Source organism: Schistocerca gregaria, chromosome 2 (genome assembly GCF_023897955.1).
Source record: "Schistocerca gregaria isolate iqSchGreg1 chromosome 2, iqSchGreg1.2, whole genome shotgun sequence".
NCBI lineage: Eukaryota > Metazoa > Arthropoda > Insecta > Orthoptera > Acrididae > Schistocerca > Schistocerca gregaria.
This window is the reverse complement of record NC_064921.1, coordinates 717,633,300-717,644,549: the sequence shown is the minus strand read 5'-3', so window position 1 is coordinate 717,644,549 and position 11,250 is coordinate 717,633,300.

The window sequence follows — 11,250 nt, the reverse complement described above, 5'->3', positions numbered from 1 at the left end:
CATAGATACAGTTCCCTGTTTCACTCATAACACTTCTCCATTATTGCCGTAAGCTAAATATCTGGTCCTGACAACCTCTAAGAGGCCTAAACCCACACTGATTTTCATCCAATTGGTCCTCAACTAATACTCGCACTTTCCTTTCAACAATACCTGAGAAGATTTTACCCAAAACGCTGATTAACGAGGTACCTCTGTAGTTGTTACAATCTTTTCTGTTTCCATGTTTCAAGATTGGTGTGATTACTGCTTTTGTCCAGTCTGATGGAACCTGTCCCGACTTCCAGGCCATTTCAATTATCCTGTGTAGCCATTTAAGACCTGCCATTCCACTGTATTTGATGAGTTCCGACTTAATTTCATTCACCCCAGCTGCTTTATTGCACTGCAATCTATTGACCATTTTCTCCACTTCCTCAAATGTGATCCAATTTCCATCATCATTCCTATCCCATTCTACCCCGAAATCTGAAACATTTCTGATCGTATTTTCACCTACATTGAGCAACTCTTCAAAATATTCCCTCCATCTGCCCAAGGCATCCACAGGATTCACCAGCAGTTTTCCTGACCTGTCCAAAATACTTGTCATTTCCTTCTTACGTCCCTTTCGAAGACTGCTAATTACACTCCAGAATGGTTTTCCAGCAGCTTGACCCATAGTCTCCAACCTTTTTCCAAAGCCTTCCCAAGATTTTTTCTTGGATGCTGCAATTATGTGTTTGGCTTTGTTTCTTTCTTCAACATAATTTTCTCTGTCTACCTGAGGTTCTAGTATGTAGCCATTTTTGATACGCCTTCTTTTTCCTTTTACACGCTGCCTTGACTGTGTCATTGCACCAAGCTGTTTGCTTCATTTTACTTTTACACACTACTGTTCCAAGACATTCTTTAGCCACTTCTAGTACTGTATCCCTGTACCTTCTCCATTCCTTTTCCAATGACTGTAATTGACTACGTTGAACTAACTAGTGCCTTTCTGAGATCGCTGCTATGTACTTCTGACTGATTTCCTTATCCTGAAGTTTCTCCACTCTTATCCTCCTACATATCGACCTGACCTCGTGCACTTTCGGCCTCTCAATCCCAATTTCACTGCAGATTAAATAATGATCAGTGTCATCAAAGAATCCCCTGAATACATGTGTGTCCCTCACAGCCTTCCTGAGTTACTGATCTGTTATTATATAGTCAATGACAGATCTGATTCCCCTGCCTTCCCAAGTGTACCGGTGAATGTTCTTATGTTTAAAAAAGGAGTTTGTGATTACTAAGCCCATATTGGCACAGAAATCCAAGAGTTGTTTCCCGTTCCTGTTGGCCTCCATATCCTCTCCAAATTTACCCATAACCTTTTCATACCCTTCTGTTCCATTTCCAATCCTGGCATCAAAATCACCCATGAGCAGAACACTGTCCTTGTCCTTTACTCTAACAACTACATCACTGAGTGCCTCATAAAAACTATCCATCTTATCTTGATCTGTCCCTTCACAATGCGAATATACTGACACAATCCTAATTTTCTTGCTAGACACTGTCAAATCTATCCACATCAGTCGTTCCTTTACATACCTTACTGCAACTACGATATGTTCCTTTTCTTTCCTGATGTAAAGCCCTACACCCCATTGTGCTATTCCTGCTTTGGCTCCTGATAGATATACCTTGTTTTCTCCCACTTCCTCTTCTTTCTCACCCCTTACCCGAATGTCACTAACAGCTAAAACGTCCAGCCCCATCTTACTTGCAGCCTCTGCCAGCTCTACCTTCTTCCCAGAGTAGCCCCCATTGATATTAATAGCTCCCCATCTCATTACCATTTGTTTGCCAAGTCGTATCTTAGGAGTCCCTGGTTTGTCAGTTAGAGGTGGGACTCCGTCACCTCCAAAGGTCCGAGGCATTTTGCTCTGATTGTTGCCAGCATCATATTTGAAGTATCGGGGAAGCAGGTTGATAGCCTTACTTGCCCCGAGTCCCATTGAGTTTTACCCCTAACAGTTAACCGGTGTATTTGGTAGTCTTTGCCGTATGAGCACAAAGGTGACCGCGACTCAGAATATGTCCGAGATGCCCAGCCTTATTCCAACGTAACGGGCATCCCGACTGTCAGGACCACTTACTTGGCCACTAATACGTTGCCCTTGGTTCCTGAACTAGGACATGACTACAGGAACCCACACCATGAACCACTCACGACATTTTAAATACAAGTGTAGTAAAATACGATAATACAAGTATAAACTCTCCTGTCATCTTGATCCTTGACCGTTGATCTTAAAATACGTGAACAATGAACAACTCATAAATACATGAAAGTAAGAAGGCACGTGTCTAATGACAGCATTGACTAAATGGCTTCACAAACTGCAGTGACTCACATCAGTCAATCTCTTCTGTATATTATTCAATATCTCTTTGTATAGATTCTCTCTCTTTGTGTGCGTGTACCAAAAATTAGATAATTCATCACGAAATAAGCGTCAAACGAAAAAACTACAAAGAACGAAACTTGTCTAGCTTGAAGGGGGAAACCAGATGGCGCTATGGTTGGCCCACTAGAGAGAGAATCTATACAAAGAGATATTGAATAATATACAGAAGAGATTGACTGATGTGAGTCACTGCAGTTTGTGAAGCCATTTAGTCAATGCTGTCATTAGACACGTGCCTTCTTACTTTCATGTAGTTATGAGTTGTTCATTGTTCACGTATTTTAAGATCAACGGTGAAGGATCAAGGTGACAGGAGAGTTTACACTTGTATTATGGTATTTTACTACACTTGTATTTCCAATGTCACTATGGTAAAGGCACATAGCCTCGGTGCCACAACTTGTGAACTTATCCTTGACTTCGTTTGTTTGTCGAGAGATGCATTTGCATACATAAGTTTCATTTTCATTGCATTTTGAGAGGTGTTTAATCGCAAAACTTATATGAATTATTAATGGGGGGTTACAGAGATGTTTAAATGCAAAACTCCTATAGAGCCATGACATGTAAATTTTGATGTACCTTCAATCGTGAAGAGTGCTATGTCAGAGACCACGCATCCGACAGTTCTCAGGCCCCATATAGAGGCCACCTGGGTCAGCTCCTGGCGCGCTCTGGCGAGCTGTCAAAGAAACATTGTTATTTAAACGATTACAAACGAGTGCTAGACCTATTCTGTAATCTGTATTACTGTTGTCCATTCATTGTGTTCAGTGCTACCCACAACCTGTACTCCATTGTATCTTACGTTGGCTCTATAAAGTACTTTGTCCCATAAACCATCGTTGTTCTTGTTATAACAAACATGGCGACGAGTGAGGGTTACGTTTTCTCCGCGTGTTAGTCTCAGTGCTAAGTCACCCGACAAACATCTCCATAGAGGACATACTCTAACGTATCATTGGCCTGCAGCATGCTTTCGTAGAACAACAGCAGGCTCTCACCGCCGCTCTCAATCAAATGGCATCTGTGTGTTCGCAGCAGGTTACACTTCCGTCACGGTTACGTCAATATTTCCAGGTTTTTCGCATGGACCATGCAAACCTGTGTAGGGCTTTCTCTTTTCCTGGCTTCCGCCGAGCATGTACCAGTTGTTGTGCCAGCTTCAACCTTTGCAAGAACCAGCCAGCTGATCATTGGATGATGTGTGCCAGCTTGCCCAACCTTCTACTGTGACAGAAGGCATTTTACTGGGATGCGTGTAGAATTTTACCATTGTCAGGAATGCCCAAACAAACCTTACAAAGGCTGGGCCGGAGAATTACACGGGTTGAGCCGTCGCTGTAAATTTGTCACAAGTACTCATCACGAATCCTACGCTGATCACATGGTGTGTGACGTTATTATTCGTCTGGCCCTGAATAGGAATGTCCGCGGAAAATCATTTCATTGAGAGAATCCGGCGCTTACGAATGTGCTCAGGATAACACAGTCTCTCGAAGTGTCACGAGCTCATGGGATCAGATTGCAGTGGGGAAGTATCGGAAGTTGCTCATTCAACCCCTGTTAGGCATTCTGGACTTGTTCAGGATGACGGGGAAACCGTTGCAGCAGTACAGTCTTCGATTCCAGCTTTGGTTACGGCCACTGCAACAACAGGCCCGTTATCACAGCAGCTGCCCCCTTGCGTCTTGCCCGCACTGCTTCATCCAACACGAGCCTGCAGCGTGCCCAAGCATTGGTCTGGTTGCAAGAAGTGTCGGAAAAAAGGCCTATTGCACCGTTGTGTAATCCTCTTTAAAAAACTCGGACATAGTAGTACCGATGGATCTAAATTTATATCTCTAGAATGACTATCTCCCCGAACAAATTGTTTATTGACTTGCGAGTGTTTAATAAATTGATAAAAATGGAAGTTAACGTAGGAGCTGTAGTGATTTAAGTAAGTGCACGAACGGATGTGGATTTTCGTTCCCCTCCTCTCATATAGATTTCACAGAAGTTGGTTAGATACAATAGTTAGGAGATTCCGATCCTAGGTCAGTTCGCCAATCCTGTACCTTACAGATCTGTTGTTCGCCCTCTCTCCTTCTTTCTTGTGGTTCATTCCCATACGGCAGACCTGTTAGTGTTAGATGCGTTTAACGCTTTCCGTTTCTCTTCTGCCGTTGAGGTGAACTTCGTGTCAGATCAAGTCTGATGTCAGCGACTGGAGTCTTTGTGCTCAGAGTTTTCGTTGCTGTTTTCCCCTAAGCTCGCCTGGGCTCGGTTGTGCTGCCGGTTTTCGTACCCACATTGCCATGAAAGGGTCCGCCCGCCCTCGGTGTTTTCGGGCGCAGCAGGTGCCTTTACGTTGCGTGACTGTCAAAGCCGAATTACACTGTTGGATTTCTCTCGGTGTCATTCGGCCTATTTCTTACAGTGAATATGCTTCACCACTGGTCATTAAGAAGCAGACGGGTAAGTTTCGCCTCTGCGGCGACTTCAGTGTTACGAGTAAGGTACAGTCCATGATAGATACCTACCCTTTGCCCCGCCCTGACGAGTTGCTCGCAAAATTATCAGGCGGCTACTACTGAGGCCACCGTGCGTCTTCTCGTTGTCAACACACCTTTCGGCCTACACCAATATCAACGCTTGCGTTGTGGCGCCGCTAGCGCGTCCGCAATTTTTAAGCGTTTTTTAGAACAGCTGAGAACCTCTCTGCCTGGTTGAATCAATGACCTCGACGATATCGTTGTTTTTGGTCCTTCTACCGAATACCAGATTAGCATTCTGCCTTGTTTTTTTCTGTTTTGCAATCTGCGGCTTTCAACTGCAATCTTGTAAAATCTCAATTTTTGCCGCTGTCAACTGAGTACCTAGGTTTCGAGATTTCTCGCACAGGGTCGTGTCCTTGCTTCACCATATTGATGCAATTGCAGCTTTGCTGCGACCGACCTCCGTTAAGGAATTGCAGTTGTTTTTAGGTAACGTTAAGTACTACCTTAAGTTTTCACATGATCATCGACTGTTGCTCGGCCCCTGCACGCACTTTTGCGTAAAAATGTGCCTTTTTTCTTATCCCCAACTTGTGACTGAGCATTTGCTTTGCTTAAATCTAAAATGGTTCAAATAGCTGTGAGCACTGTGGGACTCAACTTCTGAGGTCATCAGTCCCCTAGAACATAGAACTAATTAAACCTAACTAACCTAAGGACATCGCACACATCCACGTCCGAGGCAGGATTCCAACCTGCGACCGTAGCGGTCTCGCGGTTCCAGACTGTAGCGCCTAGAACCGCACGGCCACTCCGGCCGGCGCTTAAATCTAAACTTCGTCTGGCCGTGTCTGGCCATTTTTCAGCCGGGTCAGCATCTTGCGTTGGCTACAGATGCCTCTTATCACGGTCTTGGCTCGGTGGTGCCACGCAAATATGCGGACAGGTCTGAACGACCCATTGCTTATGCTTCTAACATTTTAACTCCCACTCAGCAACGGTTTTATCAGATTTAAAAGAAGGCCTTAGTGGTTGGGTTCGCCTTCAAGAAATTTCACGACTTTGTGCATGGTTCTAAGTTCCATTGTCCGCCCCCGATGGCTCACGCATTCGCTGCTCTTCCGCCGAGCGGGACGGACGAGTGGCGGCAGCGCTAGAATGGCTGGGCGAAGGTCAGTAGAGCGCTTTGTTTACTTTGCAGCTTACAGTGATTGAAAATGACAAAATGAACGAAATTAACTGTGAAAGAAGAGATACGGTTAGATTCACTTTTGACTGGACCTACAGAAGACCAAAGGCTTTTGAGATCAAAAGGTGGCTTTCAGAAACAGTTAAGATCACAGGAGACGAAATTATTGGCGTTCATCATTCTTTTGTTTCCAATTCTGTCTTTTTGAAATTGATTTCCTCTGATTTGTGATCCTCGATAGTTGAAAAGTGTGGTGGCAAAATGAAATTTAATCATGCAGACGGAACCATTAGTGATGTTCTTGTTTCCCATGCTGGGCTAGGCATTCGAACAGTGAGAGCTTTCAAACTGCCGTTCGCGGTACCTGCCGGAGCAGCCCTATGGTAGGGTTATATCTAATATTGCAGAAAAAGGGTCGGAGCAATATATGTTTCCGGTTTTGAATGGAGTTACACAGATTAAGATTGAGCTCTTACGACATATCCCTTCTTAATCGAATATCTGTGGCCATCGCGCTCTCATAATTTATGATGGGCACCCACGGAGTGGTGCGTTATGTAACGCCACAGGGCACGTCAGAAGTGAGTGCAGTAGAAGGCGTGTTCCTCAGTTACCGACTAACGAGGCGGCTGTACCAGGACAAGTTGTTAGCATGCAAGTGACGTACGCTGCCGCGGCAGCTAGCCGGGCCCCCTATCAACAGAATATGGCGGAGCAGGCGGGAACTTCCGACGTGCACGGAAACGGGAAGCACCGCGGAGTTGACTAACGATGACAATCAGAATCTGGCCAGTAATGACGTCACTGAGGACGCACCGCGCTTGCCCTCTGAGTCTGACAACTCTTCCAACGAGCGACAAGCTTCATCGATAATACCTGACGTAGACACGGTAGAGTACGAAGCGGTAGCTACACACGAAAGGGCCAGCATCCCAGAGGGAACTACAGTGGATGGATATAAAGAGGAAGTGATGCAACAAATAACTGAGAACCACACAGATGACAGGACACCACAGACAGGTTCAGGAAACGTCAAGGGAAAAGGGGGGGGGGCGCAAGAAGACGAACCAATGACACCACCCATCTCGAGTGTTGTAGAAACAGCAGCAAAGGCCGACTCCGAAATTAACGGAGCTCAGAAATCTTCCGCCACGAAGGCGGAACAGGTGACCTCTCCTAGACCTTCCTTGGAGGCGCCAGGAAGTTCACCAAAGGTTGCACCGACGATTTCACGGAAATCATCAAAAAAATAAAGAGACGAAGAGCACATCAAGCTGCAGAGAACTTGGCCCCTCCTTTAAGAGAGCGGCTCAGGAAGATACAGGAGACCGAAAATAAGGACGAAGATACACAAAAGGAAGCGGTCGGCGAGTCTTCGGATCGGATCAAGGAACAAGAACGGGCTGACACGAAACACACGGAACATTTGAACCCCATGACAATACGACATCAGATATGGACAATGAAATCAGACTTAGACAAGGACATGGACACATCACCGAGCCACGATTTAACTGGGCGGACGAAAAGGAGGATCAGACCGATGCAATGGGCGCGGAAGGGGCTTTTGAGGAAGAATTTTTTTATTAAAAATTGTCACACTGAACTCTAAGAAGAAAGAAAAATAAAGAAGAAAGAAGGAAATCCGTCAATGGAATAAAAATAAAATAAAATAACACTATATATATCTAAACAGAAGTTATTGTACGCGGCTCAAATACCGTGTCCTCTATTTATTGTCTTGTAGCGTCTCACAGTGGAACATACATATAACGTGAACATCTTAAACATAAACAAAATTCAGAGTCAAGCAAAGGTAGCTGCACTGAAGGACTTTCTGTGTCAGTCAGATACAAATATCGCCTTCCTCCAGGAAGTTAATGTCAAACAATTCTATGTTTCAGGGTACAAAGAGGTGTTGAATGTGGCTCCAGAATACGCATGTGGAACAACCATCCTTGCTACAGAAGGGATAGAGATGACAAACGTGTGCCTTTTAGAGTCGGGGAGGGGAATTAGATGCAAAATTTTTAACATCACTTTTATAAACCTTTACGCACCATCAGACAACAATGCGAGACGAGAGACGGCAGACTTTTTTAAAAGTTGCATTTTATTTCTACTCCAACAAAACCCTGCAGAAATTGTCAATGGTGGAGATTTTAATTGCGTTTTAAATAAAAAGGGTCAGCGAGCAAATTGTAACTTCTTCCAAAAACTGAACGTGTTGGTCACCAACATGAAGTGGTTTGACGCATGGGAAACAACATATCCGACGCTGTTTCGCTTCACATATATCACTGGTGCTACACAGAGTAGAATCGAAAGACTATAGGTCACCCCCACTTTAGCCACCAAAGTCAGTAGTATCGAGGTGATACCAGCTGCCTTCTCTGACCACCTCGGAGTGAGGTGCAGCATCAAATTAACCAGGCAAAAGACATATTGGGGTCGCCCACTATGGAAATTAAATATCAGTACCCTCTCTGAAAACGCTTGAAACGTCCCCTTCGAAAAATTATACACGACTGTGCTTAAACTGACACACAATATTTTTAGCGCGACGCAATCTGACTTTCAAAAATCCCTACGAAAGAATGGCCCTGACTAGCATTAACCTATACGTTTCACAAATCACTTACCTCACAAAAATCTTCGTTACTCAAGCTACTGCAATACAGCGAGCGCCACTACTGCCAGCTAAATAAAAGATTCAAACTACGGAAGGCACTAACTACTGATAGGTATAGTTAGCAAATGAAAGATTTTAATAGAGAACAAACAATGTATTTACCTTAATAGTCATAATATATATGGTCGTTCATGACATCCAGTCTTACAAATTTCAAAACTCCGCCATCTCTCTCCCCACGTCCACCGCTGCTGGCGGCGCACCTCCAACTGCGCAACGCTACGCGCTGTTAGCATCCAGCTGCCGCCGCCCAACACTACAATGGCAGACAATAATGCAAACCAGCCACAGACTGCACACGGCACAGCCAGTGATTTTTATACAGTGCGCTACGTGGCGGCGGCGTTACCAATAAAAAACCTAAACAGCCTACTTACACGCTTTAGCTTTAAAGATGGAATAAACTTGACAGTCTGTTTTAGGGATGCATAATAACTATAGAACAACTATTGAATGGTGGACAATGGCCGCTAAGAAAAAGATAAAAGCAGCGCTGATATCTTACGCCAAAGAAAGGGCAACTTGGTCAAGACACACAATGGAGTTTTACTACTCTTGCTTAAGAGACCTTTACGACCAACCAATGTCTCAAGACGTCTTTATCAATATTAAAAACGTTAAAGCCAAACTGATAAGTATCAAGAGGGTACATTTGGAGGGATTACAAATCAAATCACACACTAGAACGACGGTGAAGGCAGAAAACACCTCCATCTACCACTTGATACAACACACAGAAAACAGAAGAAGAAATTTTATTGCCAGCCTCAGAACGGAAGATAACAGGGTCCTGACAGATATCTTAAATGAAGCACATCGATTTTTTCAGCAATTATATTCTGGAAATGCTACTGACGACAACTCAGTACAAGAGTTTTTACAGAACTCCGGAATAGAGGCAGTTGTCACAGAGGAGGAGAACAGAGGTTTAACGTTAGAAATTATGAATGACGAGGTTTTTGATACACTCAAATCTTCACCTACACGAAAGTCTCCAGGCCCAGACGGCCTGCCTGTGGAGTTTTTAGTTTTACACGACCTTTTGAGGTTTCCAATTCACGGAAGTAGTTATTGATGTCTTGAGGGGAGAGGAAATTCCTGCTGCTTTCAAGGAAAGTGTAACTGTACTACTTCCAAACGGAAGGGGTACGGACACGAAAGATATTACTAAAATGAGGCCCATTAGTCTAATGAACTCAGATTACAAGGTAGTTGCACGTGTAATTAAAGATCGAATTGGACCGATTTTAGAAAAATCATTGGATGCCACCAGACGTGTCTCCCTCGACTTTCCATTTTTAAGATTGTATGGGAATATCGAGACATTATCTCTATTTTCTCATCATCGTCAGCGAATGGAGGCATTGCCTTCATTGATTTTGCTAAAGCGTTTGACAGAGTCAACTACGTATATCTGTTCAGAACCTTGAAACTCACAGGTTTCAATGATGGCAACTTAGCAGTTTTAATGAACATCGTCAGAGGCATACGAACCAAAATCTCGATCAATGGACAATATACTAATGAAGTATTGATAACTAGTGGAGTTCCTCAGGGAAGTCCCCTGTCCATGTTGTTTTATGTGGTTTCTCTGGAACCCCTTTTACAGCTTTTGAACACAACCTTAGAAGGCATAACAATAGCTGGGCGGAAGACGGTTACAAATGCATACGCTGACGATGTGGGAGTTCTAGTAAGGAGCGATGATGACTGTGCCCAGCTAACAGACAAGTTATTGCTTTATAGCAGGGCAACTGGTGCGAGGATAAATGAAACGAAAAGTTCCCTTTTAAATTTACAGGGCCTTGACAATGTGCAGCTACCGTGGGCAAACAGGGTGGAGCGTCACATCGCTTTGGTCATAACGTTTTACAGTTACCCATTAAGAACAACGGCTGCTAATTAGAAACAGGTGTTAGGAAAAATCGGAGGCAGCTTAATACTGCATGAAACGAGAGAAATATCAAGCAAAGAATTAAACTAATAAACAGTGCAGTTCATTCGAAAGCAGCATATGTCGCTCAGATTTTACCAACACCTCCAGACATAGTGAAATCTATAATGAGCACAATCTGTCGATACGTATGGAAAGGCCATATTTTTAGAGTAGCAGCAGAAACGACTACATCTAGACCCGAAAACGGAGGCATAGGGCTGACAGACCTTCGGGGGAAAAACACTGCCCTCTTCATTAAAAGAACGCTAAAACTTATAGAGACAAAGCCGAACAGCATAACTGCCGCTCTATTTGACCTTCTCAAACCCGGAAGCATGCAGCCGCCAGTAGATGTTCACAACATAAATTACAACCTAAAGCATATTAAGGATTTTTATGTAGAATTAAGCTACTTGACATGCATTTTAACAGACAAAAATAAGGGGACAAGTAAATACCTGTATATAGTAGAGAAGTTACAGTCACGAGAATACCAAAAAAAATGGAGCTGAAGTATC